Here is a 16,631-nt window from a genome sequence, read left to right on the forward strand (position 1 = left end):
CCGACACACACACATACCGTGCGCGTACTTTGTAGGCAGTGTAAACTGTTGATCAAACCTGTACTCGTCGCCGTAGCCGTTGGTTTGTTAGATGAAATTTTTTTGAAAATATTTACAAAACATTTTACGTATACAGATATTTAACAAATAGTTGAGCCGTCTATTGATCTACCGAAAGTTGACACACAAACAACATTCCACATACACAACAAAAACACACACAAACAAATCACACATTCCACCCACAAACATACACACACACACACACATCGGTACAAAGTGTGTGTTCATTTGAGAGCGAAGAGCGCTCTGCGAAAGCGGACAGCACTGCTTGGCAGACCGCTCTTCGGCAAAGCAGTTTCCCTGCAGTTGCGGCGATCACTGCTTCGCGCACTGCTTTTCAAAAGCAGTCGCTGCACTGACGCCGAAAGTAAGGGAATATGAAGGAAAACCCTCCCCACCCACCCCCCACAATTCTTAACCCTTAAGCATATATTCGATGTCTATTAAGCGAAAACTAAACAAAAACAAAAATTACCAAAAAAAAAAAAAACAAAAAGAAAGGTTAAGAAAAAGCAAAAAAACTATTTAGATTTATAGATGATACACATATGCAGCGGACAGCGGGCGTTAGGGTAGATAATTGATAATTTTATTGGTTTTACGTTATGCGGAGAACCCCTTTGACCAAAGTTAATTGTTAACACGAATCCCTTGAGTGCGGTTTATTTTTAATCAATTCTTTTACTTTATTGCGCGCCCATTACAGCACGCCTCTTCATTTTTATGAATCACCTTAAACCTACACAAACACACACACAACACACACAATCACACACACACTAGTCTGTTATTTATGTACATAATTTATGAATTTAGTTAAGTTAAAGATTTAGTTTAATTTACTTTACATTTACATATTACTTGGCCTTGAGTTGCAACAAAACAAAATATACACGAAACACACGAAAAATTAAATTACAAACATATATGGTTTTACTTTATTGTTATTTTCTCTATTGTATGGTTATATTATGCTCCCATTATATCCGCTGGCTGGCAGTGATTACGTCCTCGATCATGCACTCTCACACATCAGCAGCACAGCAGACTCAACATGGAGAGTGGGCGGGTTAAGAGGGATATGTTTGCTCTCTCCAAGTCCCAACAAATTGGGCTAGGGGTGAGCAAACCCAACTGTTGCCACACCAGCGGCAACATCATCAATTACATCAACGAATCATCGAATGTTATTACACATCAACATACAGCAAATACCAAAAGAATATTCCTCAAAAGACGCACGACGACGAAGCGAAAGTAACCTTTTCGGCCCCATATTTGCTACGAGGAGTGTCATCCAGCCAGCCAGCATTCAGTCCTGAAGCAGTTCTGAAGCCCTATCGCCCCCTGTTGCAAGTTTAGATTAGATGGGAACACCGCTATGAGGCAAGAGAGATAGAGAGAGAGAGAGAGAAACGAGCACCCAGCAAACCTTTCGGCCACACCAAGCATACGAAATTATTGAACAATAGATGAATTTTAGCTAAAACTAAATTGAAACGAATAAACAAGTTTTTAGGCATAACCAGAGGAAGAGCTCCCCACCCCACCCCACCAAATCGGTGAAAAGGGGGGGAGCAGAGCGAAATTTGATTGCACTTTGGCGTAATTATGACAAAATTAGTCGAGTATAAGACGGTAGGTTCCTAGTCTGACGGAAGAGAGATTTCAAATTGGTTAGAATTGAAATTAAAAATTGAAAATTTGAATTGAAATTTTGGATACTTACGAGTAGAATGAACAACAAAAAAATGCATTTGCGAAATTAGAGTTTAGGGAATCGTACAAAAAACAAAAGCAAAAACAAAAAGCTAATCGAACTGCAGTTTAAGTTGAACCCATTGCATCTTACATTTATAATCCATTGAGAAATTGAGTTCCCTGATATATATTATGAGTTGCCATGATTTTCTTATCCCATCTGAGCAGAGCAGAGCAGAGCAGAGCAGAAGTCGAAATTCTAGTCCGGATATCGTTGATTGTTAATGCCTTTACGAAATTTATTGGAGAAGCAACTTCTTTTTGGCAATGAAGTTGAAGTTTGATCTAAATCTAAATACAATTGTAACTGATTTTGTGATAAAATGAAAAAAAAACTAAACAAACATCTAACTAACTAACAAACAAACAAACAAAAATCGAAGTAACAGCAATTATGTTTCGGATAAAACCAATATGGAGACCCACTCCATACGAAATTATTGATTGATTTTAAAAATAGTTAATTGAGAAAAAAGAGAACCCTTTAGGCAATTTAAGGCGTATTAACAATAAACGTTTGGCTAACCAAAAACTTTTAGGCAAAATTTTATAATTAAGCAAAATTCAAAAGCGAAAAAACGAAGAACGTGAAATATCGAGAGCAACGTCGAAATTCAGTGAGAAAAAACAGTTTATTCAAATCAGAGTTAATGTTCTGTTAATGTTTCAGTTTGTATCAGTATCAGTTAAAGCCATCGCTTTCTTTCCTTTCCTTAACCAAGTGGATGGATCGTTGGATCGATCGTAGAAGCTAGGAATGATGAATGAACCGAAAATACATACGTACCACTCATACACACACTTGAACACTTGAACACATTGAATACATGCGTATATATAATGCAGCATACATACATATTTCATACATTTATACTAACATTAACATTAACAAAAACATACTTAAACTTAAGTCAAGTCAAGTCAAAACTAAAACAAAAAACAAAACAAAAAAAGAGACTCGTCTCTAACGATAATTGGTTAATAAAAGCGAAATTCATTGAGAAAACAGAAACCACATGACGGCGCTTGGATTTTTCTTTAACAAAATTACCAAAACAAAAAAAACCTCCCACAAACCCTTTGGCTATTTATGAAATCCCAAACACTTTTACGTTCAACTCCCCCCATCTGAGAGCAACCAAACTCCGTCAGAAGCTTTCGGCAATTGTCACAGATCAGATCAGATAAAAATTGGAATTGATTGGCAAGCACTACACAACACACATCACTAACCGTTAACCAACACTACTACAGCTACTGCAGCGAAAGCTGCAACAACTAATCGGTGGAGCGCTGAGACGAGAGCGAAGGGTAAGCAAAAGTCAACTACATTTTAATCACTTCCTGTTGAGCAGAGAACAAACCAAAACAAAAGCGAGTCTACCCCTGGCCCATCCACAGGCAGCAGCAGCAACAACATTCAGGCCTCGCCCCCCTCATAGTGGCAGCCACCAAAAGTTTGGCCACGTCTTTCGAGCAACCGAAAAACATAGTGTTTAGTTTCTACACATCAATCTTTCGGTGTTGGTAAATTCCAAAAAGAAAACAAACAGAGACCAGCCATAGTCCAAGAGCAAAGTTCGATTATAGTTTCCATTTGCTGCCCTGTGGAACGGTCAGGCCAGGTACAGTTTACACCCGACCCAAAGTCAAAGTCAAAGCACGGCATAGGCCAGGACATAAGTTAGCCTAAGCATAGAATAATGTTACAGCCAGCCAGCAGGATCAACCAGGATACACACACAGACAGAGCCAAGCCGGAAGCGGAAGCATCTAGCGCATCAACCCAAGCAATGATCAATGAAACGATTTCATTCACTGATCAAACTATACAGAGAAAGAGCGAGCAGAGCAAAGCACAGCAAACTAAACTTAAAGCATAATGAAAACTACGAAAAAACGAACCGATCATGATGGATAGACAGAAGACAGACAGAATGATGATCGAAGCAGCAGAAGCAGCAGCAGAAACAGAAGATGGAAGCGAGAGATCGAAATGAATGATGACGGCGAGATAAGTATATACCTACTACACGTAAACCAATTACCAAATATAAATGCAGACGCAGCCATATGCAATTTTAATTAGATTTTAAAAGCATTAATACCGCAAAATACCAAGCAAACCAAAAACCAAAAAACTAAAAAACAAAATACCAACAATTACCGATTACTGATTACCGCATATACGAGAGAAAAACCGATACAGAAAATGATCATAATTGTACATAGCGACATTTAAATACAACTACATACACGTAACTAAAATATTACTACAGTTTAAGCATAAGCAGATCCCTCAGAGACCCAGCCCCAAACTCCATATCGAAGTTACTCAAAGGCCAGGGCCAGGCGAGGCTTCGACCATAGCTTTACAAGCATTCAAAATGCGCGCAGGACGATTCTCAGGCAGTAAGATATAGCGGGAGAGATGTGCCAAAACACCCCCCCAAACAATCGGTATATATATCAAACAGAAATCCTCCCCAAATACACCCACACGCACTCCAGAAAACACAAGCCACACACATATGTATGTAGTCAAGTGAAAATCAAAGCAAATCTATTCGTAACTTCAAACTTCAAGTATAAATAAGTTAGTTAAACATCCTTATTTGAGAAAACATCTGATCACAAGCGAATGAATGAAACAACTAAAGCAACAAAAAACTATCGAAAGTCAAACGAAAATTTGCAGTTTTGGTATAAAAAGAAGAAAAACAAAAACAAAAAAACTAAACGAAAAAAACGAAAAAGAATAAATGATTGCGTTTTTTTAGTAGCAAACGCGATTCTCAAAATTCCCAATAACTTTTGGCCCAATAATCGAAAGAAAATCAAAATCCAAATGTTTGAAAGTAAAATTTTTATCACTTATTTCGCGTAGGAAGAATCACAAAGAAAGAAGAAAGAGAAGTAGACAGAGAGAGAGAGATGAAGATAGAGACATTTTATGGCGTTGCAGTGTCCACCCTGCAGTGACATCCGTTTAGGAAGTGGCACTTGCACCGCCATTTTTTGTTCCAAAACTGCAATAGAGCAGCGCACGGTGTCCATACACTTTCGGCCAGCACCGTGCGTCTGCACCCAACGGATTAAGTTCAACAAACAAAAATTTATTAACAATATTATGTATTACAAATACAAGAACAATCTTAACCATCCTCAGTTGAGAAGTTTATGAAAAGAAGAGGTTAAAACTTTTGGCTTATGACGTGTAACCCCAGCATTTCGGCAAAAGCAAACGGCAAGCGGAAGCTGCCATCGGAAATTCTAAATTACAAATTGATATATATACCACAACAACAACAAAAAGAATAACAACAACAACCACAAAAAAGCACATGAGAAAGTATAAAAATATAAAGTAAAAGTTGCATAAAACCCAAATAAAACCCCATAACAGAAATAACAGAACAAATAAATAATAGAAATAACAGAAACCAGATATCGGAGCAGATATCGAAGCAGAAGCAGGATTACAATTTAGTTTTAACAGCCAACAATAGCCAGGGAAACATACACAACTCGTATGTGATATTTTTGAGTTAATCTCTCACAGTTTTTCACAAGTTTACAAAAGCAAAAGAAAACCCAAAAAAAAAAGAAAAAGAAAAAGAGTAACAGAGTAACAGAGTATTAGAAACAACCACAACAACAAGCCCAATTAGCAGCGACAATATACATACAAATATTCGATAAAAGAGCAACAAACAACAACACAGAGCACTTCCAGCAGCAGCAGCAAACAGCCACTTTTTTTGGGTTGGTTGTCTTCACATATCAAAGATATCAAAGATATTGTAGCCGAATTGCTCTATATATACATATAGAGTGACAAGTGGAAGGGAAGCGATTGGAGAGAGAGTACAGATTTCTTTGTGTTGAGTCTTTAAGCCATCCTGAGTTCAAAGTTTACACTGAAGATTATAACCGAATATACATAACTGAATATTTACCCATGATCAAATACGAATATAACAAATATATATATACACATAAAGCAATACAAATACCGATAACTAATCCATAAGTGTTTATAGTTGAATTTTGACGACAGACAGAGAGAGATAGACAGAAGACGAATCAGATTTTATGCCACAGTTTCATTTGCAATAGTCGAGAGCGTGCCACGCACGCAACCAGGATAATTTATAGTACAATACATGCAACCAGCAGACAAAACAACAAACAAAACACAACAAACAAGCAAAGCAAAGCAACAAATAAACGAATAACTGAATAAGCAACCAATAACTTTTTATAAAACGATTTATATTTTTATACTCTAACCAAAGTGAAAACGAATACCAATCAAAACCGCCACAGCAACAACAATAGCCAATTAGCCAAATAAGCCAAAACTTTTAGTTCGTTCACAAGATACTTACGTTAACAATTAACAACAACAGCAACATTTAAGTTTTTATTTAAGCAACAGAAAACGAAAGAGCTCCGTAAACCGACCGCTGAAGCTGACAACTCGAGCCTTGAGCCCCCGGCAAAAAATTCCATCCAGACAGCCCCCGGAGAGATCCACGCATGCCACACAAGAAATTGCCAATAGTAAAACATGCAACCAAGTTGCAAAAGAAAACCAAGAGAGAAAGAGCTGAAGATAAAGACGGAGGACCCAATGATGTGATGCCTGCCTGCTGAACTGAACCCAAAGGGAACCTACGCCTGAAGCCCACAAGAGGAGACACAATCAAAAAAACATTCGCCAAATATCATGCAGGACTCTACGGGATCTGGATGGACTGCCGCCGCTTGGGGGCGATAGATAGATCCATCAGTCAGTCACTCTGTCAGTCGGAACGGAACGGAGCCTTTCACATAGGCAACAAGAATAAGTGATAAAAACCTTTTGTTTCACAATTCTCTTACGAGCAACTCAATCAATCGAAGAACAACAACTAGATGAGCCACAAAACTTTGCGTGCGTTAAACTGGCTTCATCTCCGGCAACTGCTGCATGCAGCAACTGCGACAGCGTGGGGCATGCAACTGAAACTGACTGCTAAATGAACAAATGCAAAACTCCTTTGGTTTACTCCAACACACACATACAATCAAACAGATACCGATATAAACAGATGCAATAAACAAGAGAAAATTGACAAAGATTGGGGCGCCAACCCAAGCAAACGGTGGCGCCCCAAAACAATAGCCCAGTAATATTATTATTATTTCCAATAGGGCGCATCTTTGTAATCCCCCGAGGATTAAAGATGCGCCACAAGAACCGTCGTCAACAGAAGTACAACCAAAATGAATCGCAACCCATTGGCACCACCAAGAATCAAGAATTAAGCAGCATCAGTTACAGTCCCTGCCACTGCCCCCGCACCAACCACGAGAATGATGATGATGATGATGATGTTGCAGTTGCCGGAAAGGGGCCAGACGTTTGTCAAAATTCTACACGAAATTTTATGTAAAACAGCTGTAGGAGCAAACGAAAAACGCAATTCCAACGAGCCACCGCCCGCGCCCGAACACGCGAAACAGCGGGCAACAATCGATTTTCAGTTTCAAGTTATTCCTTCTCGGCGATCGGTCCGGTTTCGATCGATCGCGTTCCTATGATTTATAGAGACGAAGAGAGAGAGAGAGACATGCCCCTGGGACCGAGCCCCCGCCCCAGAACAGAGGGATAGCAAAGGGGGCCTAGGGGCATGTGTAAGATATGTACTATAATAAAAGTAAACGAAAAAACGATAAGCAAACAAATGAAACAACAATATTTATACAGAGACTGCAAACAAATGTGATCAGATATTTTATAATATATAAGTTTACAGAGCAAGATACAGCAAGATACAGCATAAGCCAGAATCAGAAAACAGAATCAGAACCAGAAGACTAGTTATATAGCCGAACGATCAAATCAAAAGCAAAACAACAACAACAACAGCAACAACAACCACAGTAACAGTAAACCAGTACAGTTAGCATAGAACGTAACGAGTAACGAGTAAAGCAGTAACGAGAGCAGCAAGATCGTGAGCAAGGACTCGCAACGAGTCGAATAGTAACACGTAAGAAACAAAACAAAAACCTATTTATAATAATATTTTTTACAATAGAATATACAACTAAATATAGCAAAACGACAAACAAACCGAGCGGGAGGCGCACAGCAGAGAATAACCCCAATACCTACATCCAGTTCCTTATCCCCGAATCGTATAATCATATCCCGAAACCCTCGAACCAGATGCTGACGTGCTGTCGCCTCTACGCGCAACAGTTGCCTTTCACAGAAACAATTTACCATTTAAGTTACCAATAGTGAAATAGACAAGCCAGAACGGTGCCACGCAGTCGCAGTGGCGCCGCCGTTTTCCCAGCCAGTTTTTAGTTGAGCAACTTTTTGGTTTTTTTCGAGTACTACAGAGAGCAGAGTGCAGAGTTTATCATTTCAAGGTTCATACAAAGGTTCTATTTAGTTCAAGGAGAAGAAACAGAAGCAGTCATCAGTCGAGCAGAGAAGTAACCAGTAAATAATATATAAAAACACACACACACAACCAAACACACTATCAGATATCAGATATACTAAAATGTTTGTTATATAGTTTTGATTTGAATCCGTTGAGTGAGTCAAGTTTTTCAGTTGGATCAACAAAGTTTGGAGCCATTATTGTCATGAGTTGAAGTCACATTCAAGCATTATGCAAAATTAAGCAAAACCCTTGAGTTCTGAACAACAATAGTGCCGGTAATATTTATAAGATAAGTGAAACCATATATATATATACATATATATATATATATATGTATATGTATATGCATAGAAATATATATATATATAACAAATACATACTCTAGACGTCGTAATCCGTATTTCAGCATAGCTAAAAAATGTTCTAAATGTACACTGAATACAACCCCCAATAAAAACCAAGCAACAAAATGAAAGAGTAAGAAACAGAGAGAATCGCCTGCGTAGTGTTTTCCATGCCAAGAAGACTGCCTGGCCTTGAAGTGAGAGTAACTATACCCCGGACCTCGCCCCCGACCCTGCCCCCAGCACACGAGCCACACTCTCATGCAACAACAACAACAACAACACATTACGATCCACACACACACACACACACACACAACCTTATAAATATATATAACTTATTACTTACATAAGGGATTAACTCGAAGCAAAAGAAAAGCAAAACCAAATAATAATAAAATACAAAATACAAGATAATGGTAGTTGCTATTTTAAATATTTAAACAAAACCCATAAGAGAAAAAAACCACAAAAAAAAAATCAAACAAAACAAAAACAAAGGAGCAGAAGAAACAGAAACAGAAAATCAATCGAAATAAAAAAAGAATCTTTAAGCAAAAGCAAACGTCTCTAAAACTAAAACATTAAGCAGGAACCAAAAAGCCAACCTAAAAACAGCAAACAAAGCAGAAAAACATCAGTCAGACATAGCCACACACATACAGACATATGTACATACATATGTATGTATGTACTACATGTAAATGCAGTATATATGCAGTTTGTTCCAAACCAAAATCATTACGGAAAATATATACATATGATATTTGTATGCTTTTTTACTCACACCATATAAGCCGAATGGAAATGGAAGAAGTGGAAATTGGAAATTGGGATAAGCAACAGAAAACAGTTGGAGATCCTCCAGCGCCGCCTTTAGGTTTAATTTACGCACTCAGACAGACACACACAGAGACACACACAAAGATACACAGATATGAAGAAAACTAACCGTAAAAAACAGAGAAGCAATTACAAAAATTTATAATCATAGTTTAGCAGCAGCCGCCGTAATTGATTTTGTCAGCCACACGAAGGAGAAGAAAAATCAAACCGCAGACCGAACTAACACCAACTAAGCTAGATACAAACATACAAATACGCAGAAAAGATACATAACATAGAACTCATCAGCCGCCAGCAACTTACAAGAGGAGCAGAACTACAGTACTCAATGCCGTTCAATCAACAACCAAGCAAACAACCAAACAACCAAGCAGCCAAACCACCAAGCAACCAAGCAACACCAGATGGAAGATCAGTTCACAGATGCATCAATCAGCTTACTTATAGTTTTCAAGATACACAGAGTTCAGTTCAAGAGAAAAATATACTAAGGATACATACATACACACCTCTAAGCATATATTGATAACCAACCTCCAACCCCCAAAACCCTCAAGCCAATATACAACTTCAGATCAGAATCAGAAACAGAAAACAAAATCAAAAAAATCAGAGTAGGATTAGAGGAGGAGACTCCGCTCTTCGGAGACAGACATTTCGATTAGCAGAGCAGATGGCTCGAGTGGTAGGGCATTTCGAAGAACGTTTGAATATTTCGGCTTAGATATTCCTAATTATAAACATATGGGAAAATCAGAACTTTCGGCTCAAAAGCAACGCGCTGCATTTTGAAAACTCAAAACAAAAAAAACACTTGCAAAATGTGCAAAGAAGAAAACAAAGGAAGAAAACAACCAACTCTCGGCCTAGACTTTGGCGTGAATTTCGGAAAAAAAAAACAACCAAAGGGAAAAAGAAAAAACACACAAACACACAGACGAACAAAAAATATATGAAAATTCGGGAAAAAGTTTAAAATGAAGAAAAGCATATAGAAAACCAAATGTGACCAAAAGACGCGCAGCAAGTGGTCCATGATGGCGCTTCCCGTCGTCCCGAATCGAATCGAGTTTCGCAGACCCCAAAAAAAGAAACCAGTTTAGGTATAAGTGTAAAAATTAAATGTAAAAGTATTTCGGTAATGTTCCTATATAAACATAACACACACTGAACACACACGCAAACTGACATTCACACACACAAACAGGCGCATACGAGTACATACATATGTACGCACAGATATGGCTAAAGACTGTACATATGTATAAGGGAAATTGAAGTTTCGGACACACACAGAGCAAATTCAGCATTTAGCATTTTGGCAAAACTAAGAAGTAACCAAATTAGAGAGGGGAAAAATAGGAGGAAAAATAGGAAAGAAAAAAACTGGTCTGCAGGCTCGATTCAAGCGGAAGATGAAGCGTTAGACGGACCACTTGCAAAAATAATACAAGAAATAATAATAATAGAAAAAGAGAAAAGAAAAATTAACTTCATTTACAGGCAGCATTCTACTATGAGAACAATTGCAGATTTCTTTCGATTCGATTTGATTTCCTTGTTTCCCATTGAGGAGAAGAAGATAATTGTACTTTTTAGTGAAAACACAACACAACGCGTTTGAAAACCCCAGGACAAAGGGATAGGACAACAAAGAAAAGAAAAGAAAACAAAAAAATCAATGAAGTACTTCAATAAATCACGAAATGAACAAAATTGAAAATCTCTCGGCCATGTTTGGATAATTATCTCTCGGTGTAAACGTTCAGGACAAATTTAAAAAAAACCAAAAACCAAAAACAAAAAACTAAAACTTTAGAGAAAAAAAGAAACTTTAGGATTAAAAGCGGAAAAAATGGAAAAATTACGAATTCAAAATCCAAAAATTATAAGCAAAATCACTAAATTTTGGAACAAAACAATTTCGTATGTAAGAACTTAAATTGTAAGAGGAAGGAAGGATAGAGAACAAGCAGTGCACTTCCGCTCTGCCCTCGGAACGAAGCAGTAGATGAGAGAGCAGTGCGGAAGAGCATGAGACGAAGTGCAGAGCATCAGAGCAGAGCTGAGCAGTGCTGAGGAAGCAGTGCAAGCAGTAGAAGACCAGAACGGGGAATGGCAAAACTTTGAAAGAAATTTTGAAAACGTGTTGGAAAAATATCAGAAAAAGTACAAGCTTATTTTAAGCACCTTCGCGCCTTATCTTTAAGAACGTAAATAAATCAATGAAAAATACGATAAACGAAACAAAAATTAAAAACGTGAAAAGAAAAAAAACCTAAAAAACATAAACTTAAATTTAAATAAATTTAATACGAAAGAAACCATTGTACATTTAGAAAATACGAGCAAAATTAAGCGGGAAATTGCAACTTTCGATACATCTCCTGGTAGTTAACCTTATCTAACCTTAAGTTTCATCCGCACCGATCTGATCCGATCCGAACACACTCTGACTCGGATCAGACTCGGGCCCGGATCCTGCAGAAAGCAAGTTTTGTTTCCCTCAGTTCGGGTTTTGTGGAATATCTGCCTATTATTGTAAAGCTCAAACAGCAGCGAGGGCAGAAACAGAAGTAGAATTAGACAAAAAACGAGACAAGTCAACAAAGTAAACAAAAAAGAAACTCCAGCGGAGGGTCCAGTGTATGGGCGAGGCTCCTGCTGAAAATTGAAACCCAACAAGCAACAAAAAACCAAGCAAAATTCAAAATCATTGCAGCAGCAGATTTCAAAATTACCTAAGAAGCGAAGCAAACGAAATTAACAAAATTCTCAACTGCGGTTCGGAGCAGAGAACCAGCAGAAATAAAAGCAGAAAGCAGAAGCAAAGGTTTTCTAGAAAAGTAAGGAAAACTTTACGTATAACATTATGTTCCCCCAAAAACTCTGTAAATGTTTAGATATATGAAAATCCAAAAAGAATAAAGAAATGAGGACATTATTTAAGTTAGGTGTTGGTGTGGCTACGACCGACTTTGAAATAAGATGTGTATGTAAAAAAACAAACTTACTATAAAAGGAACTCGACGGATCCTACCCCTTAACCCAATGTTAAGTTCTCAAAATTGCTATGTATCCACCCACTATCAGTATATAGAATATACAATATACATATGTGTAGCCCTGAATCCCTTCCTTGAGTTTTGGTGACCATCTTCTAGGTGATCCTCCGTGCAGCATAAAAAATCCAGCGAATGTGTGCGTGGCAAGAGCGTTGACAGTTCTCAAGCCTCGAAAATAAAACAAAATGCCCGGCCAGGCAGGGCTAGAAGATCGGCCAAGGGCTGACCGGGCACCTCCAGGACATCCAGAACCGTTTCGCACCATAGAACTCAAGGCAATACAAGCAATCCAGAGGTACGAGAGAGAATAAAAGGAAGAAGCAACAGCAGAAGCAGAAGCAGAAACAGAAGAAACAGAAGCAGAAGCAGCTGCAAGAAAGCAAGGCAAAGGACAAGTTTCGAATCAGAATTTCGGTGACATCTTTCGGCACAGTTTCGACAACTTTCGATTAGGCTTTTGTTGTTAATTTGTTTTTTTGCGACCACGTCTCCACGTCTCCATAGCACACGAGCAACATGCAGCCAGCGGCATGCCACACACAGAAGCAAAAACAGTAGCAAACAGAAGCAGCAACCAGCCACGTGATAAACGAGTTGAGCAAAGTGAAAAGCAATTTTGAAATGGGGCCACAACGTCCGATCTAAAGTGCCTTCAAGTAACAATGAAAAACAAAAACGAAACCAAAAGGAAAAGAAAAAATGAAAACAAAAATACCAAAAAACTAAAAATAAAAAAAAACTGTTAATTTTTTATGTAACTAAAGCAGCAGCGCGTAGGGGGAAAATTATAAAAAAAATTGTATAAAGAAATTAAACGTGTAAAAAGTATAAACAAATTTAAAGAACTAAGCAACGACGAATCGAAGAAGAAAATCGATGAGACGCGAAAGCGACAGCAAAAAGGGCTCCAAATAGACCGGAAAGCAAATCAAATACCAAAACTGCCTCCACACTCTGGCCAGGAGTCACACAAGCCGCAGAAGCCGAGGGGCCAATCACTCACCAGGAGATGTCACCACAGATCCAATCCCCACCCCATTCCGCGATCCTTCTTTCCCTAGCAAAAGTTGTAATTGACTACCTAAGTAAGCGATAAATATGTGTATGTATTTAGTTATAGTATGTAAAACGAATGGAAATTAACATGAAACACACTCACACGATTTATGTATGAAGAAATTAATGATTTAGAGAAGAAGAAAACAACATAGTGTGGAACGGCAACAAAGGTTTGGACTTATGAGAAAGTATATATGAATGCATACATATACCCCCATATGTATCCCCCCTTTTAGCGTACATACGCATACTCCAGCGCTGAGTTGCTCATTTAACACCACACACGACACACACAACATCACTCACACACACGAAGCGAAGCATGCAAGTATGCTACATTTCATTTAGATATAGAGAGAGCGAAGCATAAGTGCATATTCCATTCCACTCAAAAAGAGTACAGAGTAAAGATGATTGCAAAAACTGAACTAAGAACGCGGACGAGTACGAGAACGGCATACTGAAGTGGCGGCAATTAGGTATTAGAGCGAGGACTACATTTAAGCATAAATTCAGATGCATTGCGATATGCATAAGTGTGCGTGCTGGCACACACAGATACAGATACACGGAGATACACAGCGACACGCGTGTGTCTAAACTATAAGACTTTCTGGAATCGGAGGAGGATGCCTACGTTTCCTACTTTCGTGCTCTTTCCTACCACCCCTAACACACACACACACAGAAATACACCAACACATAAATACAGATCTTTGAGCAAAAACGTCGCAAAAATCGTTTCTTTAGTCGATGATGGGAAAGAACTAGTAAAAATTAGCAAAATTTAAAATTTAAAATGACACCCACGGGTGATCAATTATGTAACACACAGACACCTACACACACGCACCACATACACACACAACATTATGTATATATAAGTATGTAAATTCCTTTGAGCTGAAACATTGTATAACCAAAAGATTGCGATTACAAAGACACACACACACACACACACACAACACACACGAAAAACCGAAAAGAACAGACAGAGAGACAAAGGACACATCCTGTAGAGGTGTGTAAAAGGGTTCGGTTCTTTGCTTACAAACTTTTCAAACGCATTAAACCGTTTCGGCCAACCTTTAGGATTGATACTAAAGATCGAGTTGTGGAACATCATCGCCCCCACAAGGGGGCTGCATCGTTTCGGTTGATGGATGCAAAACGTTCAAACGTTCAAAATTACAACACAAAACAAAAAATACGAAACCCAAATCGAGCCTAGAAATTGATTTAAGTTCCATTAAGCAAAACAAAGAGAAATATATAAAAATGAAAACTTTTGAGTTACAATACAACAATAGACCGGAATGATTTCCAAGCAATAGTACAAACAACTTAAGAGATAACTTTTATAATGTAATTGTAAACTAAGTGGAAGAGGAGTGGAAGAGACTCTGCTGCAAGGTGTTTCCAAGGGGCAAGAAAGCCAAAAGAAACCCAATCCCCACCTAGGAAACACCCGGAGCGAGAGACGAATGTAAGATGAAATGGATGTGAAGATAATCCCTCGAATACGCATATACGATTTCCCTGAGTTTGCCCCTAAGTTGAGATTTAACACACATTTAGTTGAACTTTGATGAGTGCGATGAGTAAGCGAAATAGATGGGCCAGGAACAGAGCCACGGAAAAAGAGCCTAGACCAGCCAGGTGCCAAGGATATTTTCGGAATTCCAACTTGAAACGTGAATGTGTGGCTCCCCTGCAGGGGAGATGCATTGAAATTCGAGTCACTTCACAAACACACACGCACACACAGTTTAAATTTATAATTATATGTAATAACAATAGGGGACACACACACACACTACCCCCATTCCCCCGTGAATCTCAAACTTTACTACTTACCACAAAATATTGAAATGAAAACCAAAAGTAAAAGCAAAAGCAAAAAGCAAAACATACATACTCGTACGAGAGGACATTTCGCAAACGATAGTACGATATACTAACTCTATATGATTAACTAACTCATTTCGAATGAACCAAAGCGAAAATGTGTATGTGTAAGCTACGTTTTGGTTACGGTTTCGATTTCCGTTCCGTTCTACAAGTATACAATACTTTGGTTTGGTGTACCACCAACACAATCCCCTTTTGGAAACTTCAAAAAACACATTCTGGCCCCAAAATGATGAGATTCAAGTTGAATTTCGATTCAATGAAATTTCAAACAACAGCTAAATCGCACAAAATTGTACATTTCGCGCAAAAAAAAAAATCAAAACCACAACACACCACCCACACGACACACCACATTCCATCACAATGTCACGACACACGCCACGCAGAAAGCATGATATGAAATGATATACATACCATATGATAAAACCGAAAATGTGTAAGAGTAAATTCAGTATTTGGGACACGGACATCGTAAGCGAATATAATTAAATAAAAATTTATATTGCGATCGAAACAAAATCGAAAAATACTAAAAAATGTGTAACGGGAAAAGGAGAAAAATGAACAAAAACACTAAACTACAATATGACATTTTTAATCGAAAAAAACAAAACTTATTTTATTGAAAATTATGTAAAATTTACTAAGGAAAAAAAATACAAAAAAAACCAACAACAACACACAATAAAAGTATATTATATTGTTTATTTTCATCTTTAAAAATAAAGTTTTAAAATCGTATAAAAATAGTATTTGCCGAACTGGAGTTGTCATTTATTGGGAAGGGAGGAAAAATACGGTTCATGATAAAACGACGATTCAGGGCCAACAAAATCTAGCATAAATCACCAAAAGCCCAGCATAAATAAAACTATTTGAAATATGCGCCTACAGAGAAAATATGGGAACGATAACATTACAGGCGCCAGAAATATTCCATATCCTTCTCTCGATATTCTGCGCTTTTGCACTCATCCGCCCTCTGTTGTCGGGAAGCGGAACTAAGAGTCGCTGGTCTGGCAGCACTAATTTCTAATTTCGATAGTTTTTGTATCGACTCTTTAACGGTTCGCCAGCAACAAATTGTCAAATGACGTAAGATTCCATTTCCCCCTACGTAACTTATTATG

This window comes from Drosophila subobscura, chromosome O, assembly GCF_008121235.1.
Source record: "Drosophila subobscura isolate 14011-0131.10 chromosome O, UCBerk_Dsub_1.0, whole genome shotgun sequence".
Taxonomy (NCBI): Eukaryota; Metazoa; Arthropoda; class Insecta; order Diptera; family Drosophilidae; genus Drosophila; species Drosophila subobscura.